This window comes from Macaca fascicularis, chromosome 13, assembly GCF_037993035.2.
Source record: "Macaca fascicularis isolate 582-1 chromosome 13, T2T-MFA8v1.1".
NCBI classification, from domain to species: Eukaryota; Metazoa; Chordata; class Mammalia; order Primates; family Cercopithecidae; genus Macaca; species Macaca fascicularis.
In genome coordinates this window covers 51,889,463-51,907,518 of record NC_088387.1, presented here as the reverse complement: position 1 = coordinate 51,907,518, position 18,056 = coordinate 51,889,463, and the positions used below count along the sequence as shown (strand labels likewise).

At 44.4% G+C, this 18,056-nt stretch overlaps 1 long non-coding RNA gene across 28 annotated transcripts in view; it reads right to left on the bottom strand.

Annotated features, from left to right (window-relative positions):
• Nucleotides 1–18,056, bottom strand: part of LOC141408332 (uncharacterized) — a 138,627-nt gene that overhangs the window by 65,552 nt on the left and 55,019 nt on the right. The window lies entirely within an intron of this gene.

Below are 18,056 nucleotides of genomic sequence, written 5' to 3'. Positions count from 1 at the left end.
TATAAAGGATTCCTTTGTGGACTGTGCCAATGATTTACTCCTGGACTGATGCTATCCCTTAGCAGCCCCTCAGGCAGATGCTTTGGTAAACCATCTACCTTGCTCAAAGCCTGGAAGGTGGGATGAGATTTGGAGAGCAGATACTCTCTATGAACTCCAGCTTCTGCTGACACAAATGGTCTGGAGTAGTCTGACTATCCAGATACACAGAAACTGATGCTGCAATGGCTGTGACCATACCAAAGGCCAGGACACTTGACCAGGCACGTCCAAGTGCATTAATTGACACAATGGGTTGAAAGAATTAAAATATGGACCATACCAGAAGTTTGTGCTCCTTACCAAAGTCAGCCTCTGGTGAGAATACGGATTGGAATCCAGCATCAGAGAACTAAAAACCTATAAGGATGAGAAAGAGATGCCACATTATGGGCACTTCCCAGTCTTCCTCTAAGATACAGAACAAGAGCCAGGCACAGTGGCTCATGACTATAATCCCAGCACGTGGGGAGGCCAAGGTGGGTGGATTACCTGAAGTCAGGAGTTCAAGACCAGCCTGACTAACATGGTGAACAACCCTGTCTCCACTAAAAATACAAAAATTAGGTATGATGGCACATGTCTGTAATCCCAGCTACTTGGGAGGCTGAGGCAGGAGAATCGCTTGAACCCAGGAAGCGTAGGTTGCAGTGAGCCGAGATAGCACCACTGCACTCCAGCCTGCGCAACAAGAGTGAAACTCTGTCTCAAAAAATATATATTATATATATATATATGGAACAAGAAAAGGATACTCACTTTCACTACCTTTATTTAACATAGACCTGGAAGTCCTAGCCAGAGCGATCAGAAAAAAAGAAAGAAAGGGCATCCAGATTGGAAAGGAAGAAGTCAAATTATCCTTGTTTGCAGACAACCTAAAAACCTAAAGACTCCACCAAAAAACTGTTAGGAGTCAATAAACAAATTCAGTAAAGTTGCAGGATACAAAATCAACATACAAAAATCATAGCATTTCTGTACAACAGCAAAGAATCACAAAAAGAAATTGAGAAAGGAATTCCACTGACAATAGTGAAAAAAAAAAAACTTAGGTACAAATTTAACCAAAGTAAAAAATCTCTACAATAAAAACTATAAAACAAGATGAAAGAAATTTAAGAGGATACAAAAAATGAAAAGATATCTCATGCTCATAGATTGGAAAAATTTATACTGTTAAAATGCCCGTATTACCCAAAGCAATCTACAGATTCAATGCAATCTCTATCAAAATACCAATGACATTCTTCACAGAAATCGAAAAAACAACCCTAACATTCCTAGGGAACCACAAAAGACCCCAAATAGTCAAAGCAATCCCGAGCAAAAAGAACAAAACTAGAGGCATCGCACTATCTGACTTCAAAACATACTACAAAGCTATAGCAGGCTGGGAGTAGAGGCTCACTCCTATAATCCCAGCACCTTGGGAGGCTGAGGCAGGAGGACTGCTTGCATCCAGGATTTTGAGACCAGCTGGAAAACACAGTGAGATCCTGTCTCTACAAAAAATTTAAAAATTAAAAAATTAGCTGGGCGTGATGATGTACACCTGTAGTCCCAGCTACTCAGGAGGCTGAGGTGGGAGGACCACTTGAGCCTGGGAGGTCCAGGCTGCCGTAAGCCAAGATCGTGCCACTGCACTCAGCCTGGGCAACAGAGCAAGACCCTATCTCTCAAAACAAGCGGGGGTGGAGCAGGATGTAAATTAGTACAGCCACTGTGGAAAGTAATATGAAAGTTCCTCAAAAAACTAAAAATATATCTACCATATGATCCAGTAATCCTACTGCTAGGTATAATACATATAAAAGAAAGGAAATCAGTATATTGAAGAGATATCTGCACTCTCATGTTTTACTGCAGCAGCAGTCACAATAGCCAAGATGTGGAATCAACCTAAGAGTTTATCAACAGAAGAATGTATTAAAATGTAGTATATATACAAATACAGTCATAAAAAAGGATGAAATTCTGTCATTCGCAGTAACATGGATAAAACCAAAGCCATTATGTTAATTGAAATAAGCCAAGCACAAAAAAGGTGATCTCATGGAAGTAGAGAGTAGAATGGTGGTTACTACAGGCCGGGAAGGGTGGGAGAGAGACTGAAGAGAGGTTGGTTAATGGTTACAAAAATACAGTTAGATAAAAGGAGTAAGTTCTAGTATTCAATAGCACACAAGGGTGACTATAGTTAATAATTTGTTATATGTTTCTAAATAACTAGAAAATTTAGCATGTTACCAACACAAAGGAATGACAAGTGTTTGAGGTGATGGATATGCTAATTAACCTGATTTGGTCATTGTACATTGTATGTATCAGAATATCACATGTACCCCCATAAGTATGTTCAATTATTATGTATCCAAAAAAACCCTACAGGATAAGAAAGAGGTGCCACATCATGGGCACTTCCCAGTCCAGGGTACTGTGATTAAAGCTCCCCAAGGAAGGTCCTCAGATCCTCCAACGTATCTAGTGAAAAGATGCCTAAAACCCATAATTAGAACTCTCGCTTCCTTTCACTGCAATTCTACTAGGTTGGGTCGCACTGGGGGAGGCTGGGTGGAGCTAGAACCAGTATTATTCTGAGCTGTTGGCACTCTTTTCCACTCCAGTACAGTTGAAGATACTGAGAACGGAGTGTGATGGGGTAGATGTGGAAATAGATGGAAGTAATGACGAGAAGACAACTTTCTAATATTAGCCACAACTGATTCATTTCAGGTCTCTCTCCCATGAACCCCACTGAACTTATTTGCGTTGACTCTTTGGAAATTAGTGAACACCTGCTTCAAAGTACTCACCTCTCCATGCCACCTGAGACCTAGGAAATAGGGTGCTTTCTGCATGGGCTCTCTGCCGGCTCAAGGGCTATAAATTATGAAGTGATGAACTCAAAACCTTCCTCTTTGGGTGCCTCTGGAGGTGACATAGTAGGAAGCCTGGTGCTGTAGTTTGAATGCATCCACCAAAGTTCACGTGTCGGAAACTTAATCCCCAACGCATCAGTGTTGAAAGGTAGGATCTTTAAGAGGTGATTAGGTCATGAGGGCTGTGCTTCATAAATAGATTCATGTCATAGTCACAAGACTGGGTTCCTGATAAAAGGATAAATCTGGCCCCCTTCCTCCCTTGCGCATGTATACTTTCTTGCCCTTCTACATTCCACCATGGGATGATGCAACAAAAAATAGCCGGGTGTGGTGGCACAAGCCTGTAGTCCCAGCTACTCGGGAGGCTGAGGCAGGAGAATCGCTTGAACTCAGGAGGCGGAGGTTGCAGTGAGCCGAGATGGCGCCACCACACTCCAGTCTGGGAGACAGACAGACTCTGTCTCCAAAAAAATAAATAAAATAAATTCTCCTTCCCAAAATATCAACCCTGACACCTAAACTTCCACCACCACCAGAGAGGCCCTAAAGTTACTCAATGGGTCTCTGTTAAAATACAAATATCCCTCAACTCAGAGTAGGGGGTAGGGGACTGGTGTGATGTCATTCAACAGCAAACCCATTGTAACCCTGGAATTTCTATATCTGGGGCTGAGTGGCAGCAATCCAACAGGAAGAGGATTGGGGCAGGGAAGTGGGAGGTAATTATATTGAATATTTATTTGGAATAACTTTGGCCAAGGGACTGACAGAAATTTAGAATGCTAAAGACATATAAGCAACACCCTGACTACCATTCCAGCAAGAGAAACAAGCTGAATGCAAAGACATTGGCAATAAAAAAATAGGAGTTCGGCCGGGCGCGGTGGCTCACACCTGTAATCCTAGCACTTTCGGAGGCCAAGGTGGGCAGATCACAAGGTCACGAGATTGAGACTATTCTGGTCAACATGGTGAAACCCCATCTCTACTAAAACACAAAAAATGAGCCAGGCGCGGTAGAGCACACCTGCAGTCCCAGCTACTCAGGAGGCTGAAGCAGGGGAATCACTTGAACCCAGGAGGCAGAAGCTGCAGTGAGCCAAGATGGTGCCACTGCACTCCAGCCTGGCAACAGAGCAAGACTCCGTCTCAAAAACAAAACAAAACAAAATAGGAGTCCTGGACTTAGTGGAGGACATCAAATTCAACTCCCTCCCCTACTTAGCCACTTTGCTTGTCAGAAGCAGGTAAGCACACCAAGGCTGAGCTAAGAAATATCCACAAGGGGTCTTGTGTCCTCAGAATTCTTATCAAGGACCCCTCTCCAGAGGAGGCTGAGGAGGGAGTGCAGGTCCTTGGGCCACAAATCATGGGAGAAGGGCACAGTGAATTGTCAGCTGTCTTATCCAGTCATAAGAAGCAATCTCACTGCCTCTTGTCACATGATCTTTTTCTCCTTCCTCCTCTGGTCTCTCCCTCTCCACCCTTCCCCTCCGTTTGCTCTGTTTTAAAGATTTGGTTAAAATAGATGCAAACTCTAGTCTTTTCTATTTTTAATACCTAGCCATTACATAATCCACACCGTAATTGCTGACTTGAAAAACTATTGGCAACAGTAGAAAATCCCCAGAGTTTTAAACAGGAAAAGGACTATTACAGCACAAAAGCCTTTGGTAGTTTTACTGACTAGTAAACCATTGGTAATCGCCACTTGCCAGTGGAAGTCACATGGGCCCTGGGAAATACTCCCCCATCTCAGGGAAAGCAGGCTAGGGGAAGGGATGAAATGCAGCCTCAGCTGGGAGGAGGAGGGTGCTGGTGGGGTGGTGTACTGAGCTCTGAGTGGGGCTCGAACAACAAGGGAGCTCCAGCCAAAAGTGCTGAGGGAGTGAGCTTCAGGTTGTACTCAGGCCACCTTTAACTGCTTTTGTTTCTTGTTAGGAGTGAGTGAAGTCTCCAGAGGCCCAGTCCTTTCCCTCTCAGTTTCCCACCTTCCTACAGCCTCCAGCACATTCCTATAAGAGCCTGAGGGAGGGTGGACTACTCCAGTTAAATAGGTGATTTTATAAAGACACAGAAGCAGGGAAGGCTGCCTGTTTGTCACAAAGACCTGACCCACTCCTCTGCAAGGCTTTCCAGACATTAGGCCAGAACCACACTATTTAATTCAATAAAATGATCCAATGAAAGTTTAAGAACCAGTGGTTTGGTTTACAACCAAGAAGTTAATTATCTAATTGAGACAAATTCTCTGTATATGTGTATGTGTTGGGAGTGTGGACAGTGTATTAGATGCAGAGGGGACAGAGACTACTCTAATTTTGCCACTTCTGCCACAATCCTAACCCCAATCAAGGAGGATCCGAGTAACCACATGGCCATTCATTCAATAAACGTATGCTGAATGCCACATACCAGACTAGGTGCAGGGGATACAACACTGAGCAAAATCACTGCCCTGCTAGAACTGCTAGGTCAGTGAAGGAGAGAGACATTAATCAAAATTATTACATAAACACACCATTACAATCATAATGAAGGGTTATGAGGAGAAGGTACAGGGCACTAGGAGCATTTAGAATGGGGGTACCGGATTGGGTCTGAGGGTTCCTAGATTATCCTAAGGACTTCAGGGTTCTTTTAAATCAGTACCCCTTCTTCTTCCCCTCACCCTCCTCCTTCCTTGCTTCCTGTAGTTAATATTTACTGGTTTTTTTCTACAAGGAGGATAATAGCAGGTTCTTCACATGCATGATCTCATGTGATTCTCATGACAAACTTACAATTCAGCACTTTAAGACAAAAGATCTGTTGAAAAAGGCTGATCCACATTTTGTAAGGAGAACTATATAAAATTTATGGCACTGATTAGTTAAAACTCTTTTGGCTGCAAGTGGCAAAATTCCAAATCAAATTTTCAAAAGGAGGGGTAAAAAAAGGGAAAACCTGGGCCCATGTAAATGAAATGTCCAGGGTTAGACTAGCTTAAGACACAGTTAGATCCAGGTGCTCCAAAGATGTCATGTGGCCTTCATCTCGCTCCATCTCACAGCTCAGCTTTCATCTATGTTGGTTTCATTCTTAGCCAGCGTTCCCCTCGGGGTGGCAAGATGGCCCCCGGCAGCATGAGGCTTACATTTTACAGGCTTGGGAACCCAGCTGGAAAAGAAATGAGTTCACTTTCTTAATAGTTCCAACAGAAATCCAGAGTCATGATTGGCCTGGATTTGGAACCATGCCCATGTCAACTGCTATTCTCTGACTGCAGTCATGTGTCCTCCAAGGGATTTATCCCACCAGAATCTGGTCTGAGAGTGGGGAAGGACGTGGTCCCCCAAAGGAAAATTAAAGTGTTCTTACCTAAGAATGAAGACTGTACGCTGGGCAGTCAAAGCCCACTGATCTCTATTGTCCTCAAAGTTTGGAATTATAGTGAATGTTAAGACTATAAGATAGATTCCTCTATCAACCAGGTTCTCCTCCCTAAGGAATGAGCAAGAGTATTTTGTTCGGTGTGGCACTAGCTGCATTCACTCTGGTCCTCCCTCAGCTGCTCAGACACCTTGGCTTAGGATAGTGATTGGAGTTAATATTTGCTTAAGACCAAGTGTGGTGGCTCACAATTATAATCTCAGCATTTTGGGAGGCTAACATGGGAGGACTGCTTGAGCACCAGAAGTTCAAGATCAGCCAAAGCAACCTGGCGAGACTTGGTCTCTACAAAAAAAAAATTTGGGCATGGTGGTGTGCACCTGTAGTCCCAGCCACTCAAGAGGCTGAGGCAGGAGGATTGCCTGAGCCCAGGAGGTCAAGCCTACAGTGAGCCATGATTGCACTACTGCACTTCAGCCTGGGTGACAGAGTGAGATCCTATCTCAAAAAAATTTATTTTGCTTAGGTCCTTGCTCAGAGCAGTCTTCAAGTTCCAAGACTTTGTGTAAGACTTTGCCCAACCTCTTTACCCCTAATGATATATCCTTCTCAGCAATGGTGTGGCTGAGGAGACTGAAACTCTCTCTTTTAACTAGCATCCTCAGGTTCTGTGTAACTCATAAGGTGGGAAGAGTATAACAAAGTCCTTTGTTGGGAAGTTTGCTGTTCCTCTTTGGAGTCTGAATAGAGAGACGAATAACATGATGGTTCCTGAAGCATCAACAGGATCTTGGGGACCACTGTTAAACACTGTATGAGTTACACAGCACTACAGCAATCAGATGTCAGCTACAACCACCCTATCCTTGGGCATGTTTTAAAAACTCCCTGAACCTCCCTAACCCAAGTTCTATGAGAAGTCCAATGGCCTTCCCAGAATTTCTGCAAATCAGGAGCTAATGCTCTTCATAGTCTCTTTGGCTCTGACTCCATTTCTTGCTGGACTTCTTATCTCACTTCCTGAGGTGGATCTCTTCCTCTGCTCTAAGCTGTTCCAGATATAGGACTCAGTCCCCCTTTTCCATGCTTTATCAAACAGAAAAAAACAAAAACAAAAAACAAAAAAAAAAAACACATATATGCACTCACTCAACACACTGTATGCCCATCAGACTTTCCTGAAGGTATGAAAAGACTGAGGGGTTATTACCACACTGCTTGGCCCCTTTATCCTCTTCAAATGCTTCTCACATTGTGTTTGTGTACTGGGGTGGGAGAGAAATCCCCCTTATATTATTCAGAACAACTTAGCTCTCCACTCCCTTTTCTCTGACTTCCATTGACCCATAGCTGGAGCCACCCACAGTATGAACTATCCACTTCAGCTTCTACCCTTGATCAGCACCAAGGAACAAAAAGAAGTTTTGAACTTTCACTCACCACTACCATTCTGTAGTGGTAAAGGGAATGGAATAATTTTTTCCCCTATGTATATGAATTAAGCCACCCCTCTTTAGGAAAAGAGCTGGCCACAGCCATTTTTTTGTTTTAAATAAGTTTCTATTATATCTCTCTATATAAACTCTCCAGCTCTAAGTAAAGCCTATGTAACAAGTCTGAAACAATTCCCATACACTCATTGACAGTCTTCTGACACTGAGGATGTGATTAAGGAAAGCAATGCTTCTGTTCCTAAGACACTGCCTATATTTTATTTTTTTGAGACGGAGTTTCGCTCTTGTTCCCAGGCTGGAGTGCAATGGCGTGATCTCAGCTCACTGCAACCCCTGCCTCCCGGATTCAAGCGATTCTCCAGCCTCCTGAGTAGCTAGGACTACAGGCGTGTGCCACCACACCCAGCTAATTTTTGTATTTTAGGCTGGTCTCAAACTCCTGACCTCAAGGGATCCGCCCGCCTCAGCCTCCTAAAGTGCTGGGATTATAAACGTGAGCCACGCGCCCAGCCAACGCTGTCTATCTTTAAAAGAGAAAAGACTTGCTGTCCCTGGGCCACCTTATGATAGAATCCCTGTTGCTTCTAGGCTGTAGCTTTGAAGCCTCAAATCCCAGTGAAATAGGCAGAACCAGAGCGAGCTTAAAGTACTCCATTCACCTAGGTTGATGAGGGTCTGAGACCAAGATCAAAACCAGCTGAGGGGCCTCTCCAAAAGAGAGGCAAGGACAAATGCAAGGGACAGGTTTCCTCCAATGATTGAGGCCAGCTCTAAGCCTTGCCTTCCTGGGTCACTCAGGTTTATCTTTCCTTTTGAAGAGGATGAAGCAAGCAAGGCCTCCTATGCAGAGGCCCCAACCCCTCCAACTGCATCAGAGGCAGGGGCAGAGAGGTTCTTGCATGGCTGTACATACCAAAAGTGAGCAAATTCCAGGAAAGAAGAATCCTGAACTTTGAATTCCATTATTCATCATATCAAAAAGTGCAACTGCAGACATCATGGCCCAGCAGCCTACTCAGGAATCCTTTTAGGCTAGGCACAGTGGCTTATGCCTGTAAACCCAGTTCTCTGGGAGGCTGAGGCAGGAGGACTGCTCGAGCTCAGGAGCTGGGAGACCAATCTGAGCAACACGGTGAGACCTCGTCTCTATAAAAGATTTTAAAATTAGCTTAGTTGGGCATGGTGTTGTGCACTTGGAATTCCAGCTACTCTGGAGGCTGAGGCAAGAGGATCACAAGAGCCTGGGAGGTTGAGGCTGCAGTGAGCCATGAGCATACCACTGCAATCCAGTCTGGGCAAGAGAACAAGAAAGACTTTGTCTCAAAAACATAAAAATAAAAATGAAAATAAAAATTAAGATTTTTAAAAAAGGAATCCTTTTAGTCCCTGGGAACAGAAGGGTAGTGAGAGTTCTCTAAATCTTTTCCAAGGGCTAGAATTTATAATACCAGATTAAACTAAAAAAGAAAGAAGGAAGGTGAGGATGCAAGGATGGGGAATAAGTCTTTTTTCTTACATTAAAAAAAAGCAAAGGTTAACATTTCATTCATTAAGATCATAATTAGAAAAACACAGCCTTGTCCAGGTGCAGTGGCTCACACCTGTAATCCCAGCACTTTGGGAGGCAGAGGTGGATGGATCACCTGAGGAGTTCCAAGACCAGTGTGGCCAACAAGGCAAAACTCCGTCTCTACCAAAAATACAAAAAATCAGCTGGGGGTGGTTGTGGGTGCCTGTAATCTCAGCTACTTGGGAGGCTGAGGCAGGAGAATTGCTTGAACCTGGGATGCAGAGGTTGTAGTGAGCCGAGATTGCGCCATTGCACTCCAGCCTGGGTGACAGAGTAAGACTCTGTCTCAAAAAAAGAAAGAACACAGCCTTAAATTTTAACCTAAAAGCACCCACAAATAAAATTTAAAACAGGGGCCAGGCACGGTGGCTAACACCTGTAATCCCAGCACTTTGGGAGGCTGAGGCGGGAGGATCACTTGAGGTCAAGAGTTTGAGACCAGCCTGGCCAACATGGTGAAACCCCAACTCTACTAAAAATATAAAATTAGCCAGGCGTAGTGGCAGGCACCTGTAATCCCAGCTACTCGGGAAGCTGAGGCAGGAGAATCACTTGAACCCGGGAGGCGGAGCTTGCAGTGAGCTGAGATTGCACCATTGCACTCCACCTAGGCGACAAGAGCAAAACTCCATCTCAAAAAAAGAAAAAACAAAAAAAAAGCTAAAATGTAAAACAGGTTATATGCTTTTGCTACTTTTTTTTTTTTTTTTTTGGAGACAGGGTCTGGCTCTGTTGCCCAGGCTGGAGTGCAGTCATATGATCTCAGCTCACTGCAACCTCTGCCTCCTAAGATCAAGCTATCCATCCTCCCACGTCAGTTGGCTCAGTAGTAGAGACATGGTCTCTACTGCCCAGGCTGGTCCTGAACTCCTGAGCTCCAAAGATCCACCCACCTCAGCCTCCCAAAGTGCTGGGATTACAGGGATAAGCCACTGTGCCCAGCCAATATATACATTCTAAATCAAATAATTATAAAATTTTTTAAAATAAATGGGTGCCAGACAAGATGGCTAATGTCTGTAACCTCAGCACTTTGGGATGCTGAGGCAGGAGAACTGATTGAGTTCAAGACCACCCTGAGCAACATAGTATGACCTCATCTCCACTAAAAATAAAAATAAATTAGCCAGGCATGATGATGTGAGCCTGCAGTCCCAGCTACTCAGAAAGCTGAGGCAGGAAGATCACTTGAGCCTGGGAGATCAAGGCTGCAGTGAGCTATGATTGAGCCACTGCACTCCAACCTGGGATACAGAGGACGACCCTGTCTCAATCAATCAATCAATCTATCCAGCAATGGGGACCATGAATGGTGGCTCATGCCTGTAATTCCAAATTGTGGGATTACACTTTGAGAGGCAGAGATAGGAGGATTGCTTGAAGCCAGTAGCTAGAGGCTGCAGTGTGCTATGCCGGCACTACCGTACTCTAGCCTGAATGAAAAAGCAAGATGTTGTCTCTAAAAAGAAATTTAAGCCAGGCACGGTGGCTCATGCCTATAATCCCAGCACGTTGGGAGCCAAGGCAGGTGGATCACTTGCGGTCAGGAGTTCAAGACCAGTCTGGCCAACATGGAGAAACCCCATCTCTACTAAAAATACAAAAATTAGCTGGGCTTGGTGGCACATGCATGTAGTTCTAGCTACTCAACAGGCTGAGGCTGGAGAATTGCTTGAACCCAGGAGGCAGAAGTTGAGCCAAGATCACACCATTGTACTCCAGGCTGGGCAACAGCAAGACTCCGTCTCAAAAAATAAAATTAAATTTAAAAATAAAAAATAAGGCCGGGCACGGTGGCTCACACCTGTAATCCCAGCACTTTGGGAGGCCGAGGCAGTTGGATCATGAGGTCAGGAGATCAAGACCATCCCTGGTTAACACGGTGAAACCCCGTCTCTATTAAAAAAATACAAAAAAAATTAGCTGGGCATGGCAGCGGGCGCCTGTAGTCCCAGCTACTCGGGAGGCTGAGGCAGGAGATGGCGTGAACCCGGGAAGCGGAGCTTGCAGTGAGCCGAGATCGTGCCACTGCACTTCAGCCTGGGTAACAGAGCGAGACTCCGTCTCAAAAAAATAAAAAATAAATAAAAAATAAATGAGAACATTCTATCCATACTGTTCCTCATTCGCTTTTTTCACTGATACAGAAACCTACTTCCATCCTTTTTTTTTTTTTTTTTTTTTTTTTGAGACGGTGTCTCGCTCTGTCACCCAGGCTGGAGTGCAGTGGCCGGATCTCAGCTCACTGCAAGCTCCGCCTCCCAGGTTCACGCCATTCTCCTGCCTCAGCCTCCTGAGTACAGCCTCCTGAGTAGCTGGGACTACAGGCGCCCGCCACCTCACCCGGCTAGTTTTTTGTATTTTTTAGTAGAGACGGGGTTTCACCGTGTTAGCCAGGATGGTCTCGATCTCCTGACCTCATGATCCACCCGTCTCGGCCTCCCAAAGTGCTGGGATTACAGGTACTTCCATCTTTTAACAGCCACATAGTACTTCATACTACCCCTACTTGTGGATATTTACCACTGCAATAAACATCCTTGTCTAGAGAACTCTGTGCTCAAGGGTAAGCACTTCTTTGTATTCTCTGCCCGTTTTCTACCAGGGTTTGTCTTTTTCTTATTGATTTGTAGAAACTCTTTATAGATATTAGCCTATTGTCTATTACATATATTGCAAAATTTTTCTGCCAACCTATTGGCTGTCTTCTAACTTCGTTTATAATGACTTTTGCCAGACAGAAGTTTTTCATTTTTATGTAGCAAAACCCATTACAAACCAAAAGTACACAGATGGCCAGGCGTGGTGGCTCATACCTGTAATCCTAGCACTTTGGGAGCCTGAGGTCAGGAGTTCAAGACCAGCCTGGTCAACATAGTGAAACCCCATCTCTACTAAAAATACAAAAATTAGCTGGGTGTGGTGGTGAACACCTGTAGTCCCAGCTACTTGGGAGGCTAAGACAGGAGAATTGCTCGAACCTGGGAGACGGAGGTTGCAGTGAGCTGAGATTTGTGCCAGTGCACTCCAGCCTGGGTGACAGAGTGAGACTCCCTCTCAAAGAAAAAAAAAAAAAAGTAGTACAGAGACAGGAGCAGTGCACCCCAAGCTCTGATCCAAACAGCCTCTTCTGCTTAGGCTTCTGTGGTGAAATGGCTGGTTAGGCAATCATTTTCTGAGCTGTTCACATCTGGTTTTATAGCCAGAATGGTGGTGAAAATGGGTCAAGGTAAAAAGGGGCAAAAAGAATTGTGAAGATTTTAATGTATTTGAGTTATTTGGAAGTTGCTTTTTAAATGCTTGCGGTCATGAACTAACAATGTTGAAAGAATCCTGAACCACTGAAAATTCAAAAACATCTATATGAACAATTATCTGAGTATTTCCAGACTCTTCCAAATTATGTGGACTTTTTAGGGCATTTTCTGCTGTCACTGTGAAGCAGATGACTGAACATAGCTCAAGAAAAATAAATTTCAGACTCCAAAGGAACAGAAAGGCTCAAGAGTCCATTGACTCCTAGAGTTTTAAGAAAGAAACCTTTTTAAAAGCTTCCATTCAGCCTCTCACAGATGATTAGCACTGGCTCAGCTCAATCTGATCTTAAACAGTTAAAAAATCCTAGCGGCCAAATGGGATTTTGCCTGCAAGAGGGCCACAGGCTTTTCCCCCAAGAATTAATGGCGCCTGTTACCTGCAAAGGAAGATCCAGGACTTTGTGGAGCTTGTCCTACTTGGCCAGAACACCCTAGGCCCCATTAAGACTCTGCATTACTTAGATAGGCAGTACAGAAAGCAAGACTGAAAGGTGGTCCTAGCCACCTTCCCTCTAGCTGAAACTTGTTACTCATTTAGGAACTTGCTTTCTGGGAAATGAAAGTCATGCCATGAAATCATTCTTCAGTACCTAGCAATACTAGGAGGAGAAGCCCTGGAGTTCGGGGCTCCAGTGAACTAACATTGTGCCAAGCCTGGGAGACACAGCAAGACCCTGTCCAAAAAAAAAAAACAAAAAACAAAACAAAACAAAAAAAGACACCCCACAAGGAGAAACAGACATTCGCCTCAAAGATACTTTTTTCTTTTCTCTTTTTTTTTTTTTTGAGACGGAGTCTTGTTCCGTCATTCAGGTTGGAGTGCTGTGGTGCAATCTCGGCTCACTGCAACCTCCACCTCCTGGGTTCAAGCAATTCGCCTGCCTCAGCTGGGATTACAGGCACGTGCCATCACACCCGGCTAATTTATGTATTTTTAGTAGAGACGCGGTTTCACCATGTTGGCCAGGCTGGTCTCGAACTCCTGACCTCAAGTGATCTGCCCACCTTAGCCTCCCAAAGTGCTGGGATGACACGCATGGGCCACCACGCCCAGCCTCAGTGCTACTCTGAAGCCACTATTACTACAAAAAAATCCTTCCTTTCATGAGGCTCATGCCAAACAACTACACTCTTCCTCACTGCTATCATCTGCAGACCTTCCGGTTATCAAGGACTTTGGCCTCTGAGGCACAGAATGCCTTTCCACCTCAAGTCACACCCTTTGCCTGGTCATGGCTTTCTATATTTCTCCATCTCCTTGTTTTTACTTCTACAGCTTCTGTTCTTCAACTTCATTGGGATTTCCAGCCCCTTGACAACCCCACTCTCTATCATATGCCACCTATCACTCCTCTCTTGGGTTCATTTCTTTCTCTAGCCAGCTAGAGGCCACTTTCCTACCAATACCCTAGACCCCCCTATTCCATGTCTTCCATTTGCCCCACAAAACACAGCTACTATCTGAACACAAATGTCCTCCTTTGTTTTAACCCCAAGTTGCTTTGTGCTGCTAAAGCAACCATGAAGTCATGAGGGCTACTTCCTCTAAAATTCATCATCTCCTATGTTAGCTGGGTCTTCAGCCCAGCTCAGGTGTCCTCCTACAGCAGCTTTTAAAAACCATACCATTCTGCCCACTACCAGCAGATGACCTCAACTTCTGCCCAAAGAAAACAAAACTCAAAAGAAGAAAACTCCAACTTTCTGTCTCCCAGAATCTTACCAAATCCCTCTGCCCAATTACATCCTTTGCCCCATCAAACGAAATTTAAAAGTGCCTAGAAGAGCCTGGCATGATGGCACATGCCTGTAGTCCCAGTTACTTGGGAGGCTGAGGCAGGAGGATTATTTGAGCCCAGGACTCTGAAGACAGTCTGGGTAACACAATAAGACCCTGTCTCTAAAAAATTTGAATAAATTTAAATATTTTTTTTAAATGCTCAGCCAGGTGCAGTGGCTCTCATCTATAATTCCAGCACTTTGGGAGGCCAAGATGGGAGGATTATCTGAGCTCAGAAGTTCAAGACCAGGCTGGGCACAGTGGCTCACACCTGTAATCCCAGCACTTTAGGAGGCCAAGGCAGGTGGATCACCTGAGGTCAGGAGTTCGAGACCAGCCTGGTCAACATGGTGAAATCCTGTCTCTACTAAAAAAAAATTGGCCAGGCATGGTGGCATGCATCTATAGTCCTAGCTACTCGGGAGGCTGAGGTGGGAGAACTGCTTAAACCCAGGAGGTGGAGGTTGCAGTGAGCCAAGATTTTGCCACTGCACTCCAGCCTGGGCAACAGTGAGACTCTCTCTCAAATAAAAAGAAAAGTTCAAGACCAGCTTGGGCTACATAGTAAGACTTCATCTCTACTGAAAATTTTTAAAATGGCCGGGTGTAGTGGCTCATGCCTGTAATCCTAGCACTTTGGGAGGCTGAGGCAGGCAGATTGCTTGAGCTCAGGAGTTCATGACTAGCCTGGTCAACATGGAAAAACCCTGTCTCTACAAAAAATACAAAAACTTGGTTGGGCATGGTGGTGCATGCCTGTAGCCCCAGCTACTCAGGAGACTGAAGCAGGAGGATCACTTGAGCTCAGAAGATGGAGGCTGCAGTGAGCTACAATCACACTACTGTACTCCAGCTTGAGCAACAGAGACCTTGTTTTCAAAAAAAAAAAATGTTGAGCAGAGTGTTGGCAAAAGCTAGGAAAGCAATAAAGGGTGCTTTATTGCACCTGGCCAATAATTTTTAATACCATGAATGATAACAGATTTTCCTTTGTATTAACGCTACCTCTGACCATATTATAAGCAAAACTGTTTATTTTTTAAAACAATCCAGTTTTCACAAAACTCACCTAGTTCTCTAGATCCAAAAGCTGGAAACAATCTCTCCTCCCTCTGAATTCCTACAGATTAGGTGGTGGTAATGTTCATCTCAGTGGTAGCCCTGTCCTTTGTTCAGCTCAAGTTTAATCTCTCTGCCAGTACTCAGAACGCAGTAACCCCTTCTCCCCAAGGGCCTTGCTCAACAATTTTTATTTCTATTTTCAATTGTTATTTATTTTAGAGACGAGGTCTCACTCTGTGGCCCAGGCTGGAGTACAGTTGCATGATCACAGCTCACTGCAGTCTTGACCTCCCAGGCTCAAGAGATCCTCCTACCTCAGTCTCCCAAGTAGCTGGAACTACAGGTGCATGCCACCATGCCTGGCTAATTTTTTAATTTTTTTTGTGGAGACAGGGTCTTATCATGTTGCCCAGGCTGTTCTCAAATTCCTGGGCTCAAGTGATCCTCCACTTCAGCTTCCCAAAGTGTTTGTTTATTTTTCCTATCTTCAACTTCTCCCTCTTATCCAGCTCTTTCCCCACAGCAAAAGGACATGCTTGGGTCTCAAAATGTAAATCAATAGCCCTCTCCACAACCCATGTCTTCCTTTCACTAACTCTTCTCACTTTATAGACAAGCTTCTTAAAAGTGCAGCTTCCCTGACTGGGTCCACATCCTTGCTTCTCATTCACTAGCTACAGAGCTACCATCCAGTAAGAGTGAATTCCTCTTACTTGCCAAAGGTTCTGCTCTTTGGAAAATGGCTTCAGTGATTATCAAAGAAGCACAAGGAAAAGAAGTATGCTGTATTGCTATTAATTCAGAGTTTTAATAATATTAATAATTTTTTGTTTTTGAGAGTCTCGCTCTGTCACCCAGGTTGGAGTGCACTGGCGTGATCTCAGTTCACTGCAACCTCCGCCTCCTGGATTCAAGTTATTCTCCTGCCTCAGCCTCCCAAGTAGCTGGGATTACAGGCACACACCACCATGCCTGGCTAATTTTTGTATTTTTAGTAGAGATGGGGTTTCACCATGTTGGCCAGGCTGGTCTCGAACTCCTGACCTCAGATGATCCACCCGCCTCGGCCTCCCAAAGTGCTAGATTACAGGAGTGAGCCACCACACCCAGCCAATAATTTTTTTTTTTTTTTTTTTTTTTTTTTTTGAGACGGTGTCTCGCTCTGTCGCCCAGGCTGGAGTGCAGTGGCCGGATCTCAGCTCACTGCAAGCTCCGCCTCCCGGGTTTACGCCATTCTCCTCCTGCCTCAGCCTCCCGAGTAGCTGGGACTACAGGCGCCCGCCACCTCGCCCGGCTCGTTCATAATTTTTAATACTATGAATGATAATAGATTCTCCTTTGTATTAATGCTACCTCTGACCATAGTATAAGCAAAACTGTTTAAAGTGTTCTTTAAAACAATCCTGTTTTCACAAAACTCACCTACCTCTCTCAATTTAAAAGCTAGAAAAAATCTCTCCTCCCTCTGAATTCCCACAGATTAATCTGTATCTGTCACATCCTAACACTCTATCTACAATTAAAATTATTTTTATACTGAACAAAAGTTCCTCAAAAGCAGGCTCAATTCAAGTTATCACAGAACTCTCTGCAGTTAAAAAATATTTGAAAATGAATAAATGCACTTTATAAACACCTGTTACAGAAGGGCTAATTTTAATTATAAATCAGTCTAATCAACTCATTAAATCAGGCCACCTGAAAAACCTCCACTGTCATTTTGCTAACTTAATGTTAGTTTTCCTTATGTATTGAAGCTAATAAAGTTGCATTCACTCATTCATATCCTATAATTTAGGCTTTCACTCATTGAAACATGCCTTGAAAAGTCTCAAATACTGACACTCATGATACTGTGTCATTTTGGTTTCAGTCTGGAATAACTAGGATAAGTCAGTGAGGTCAGCATTACCCAGTCTGAAAGGGATGAGCAGGGCATTCCTAGGGGAAGAATGCATTTGCCTCCTCCCTCACCCAAAAAATACCCAGGGAAATGCTCCTCCAGGAAAGACTGAGACTTAACTCTCAGGCAGTGCCTGCTCCCGTCTGCTTCAATTCCTTTCATACAAGCTGAGTGGCAGCTCCTCATCATGGATGTGGCTTTGCCACTAGCTGGACCTTCCTAGGGTTGCTCATTTCTGAAACAAGAAAATTTGCCTTGGGGACCTCAAGTGTTTTTTTTGTTTTGTTTTGTTTTTAATAGAGATGGGGTCTCACTATGTTGCTGGAGCTGGTCTCCAAGTTCTGGGCTCAAGTGATCCTCCTGCCTCAGCCTCTCAAAGTACTGGGATAATATAGGTGTGAGCCACTGCACCCAACCCCTCAAACTTTTTCATGCTGATATTCTGTGAATAATCATACATTATTTACCCATTTGAAAATCAGATTTCAGGCTGGGCGCGGCAGCTCAAGCCTATAATCCCAGCACTTTGGGAGGCCGAGGCAGACAGAACACCTGAGGTCAGGAGTTCAAGACCAGCCTGGCCAACATGGTGAAACCCCTGTCTCTACTAAAAATACAGAAAGTTAGCCAGGCGTGGTGGCACACGCCTGTAGTCCCAGCTACTCAGGAGGCTG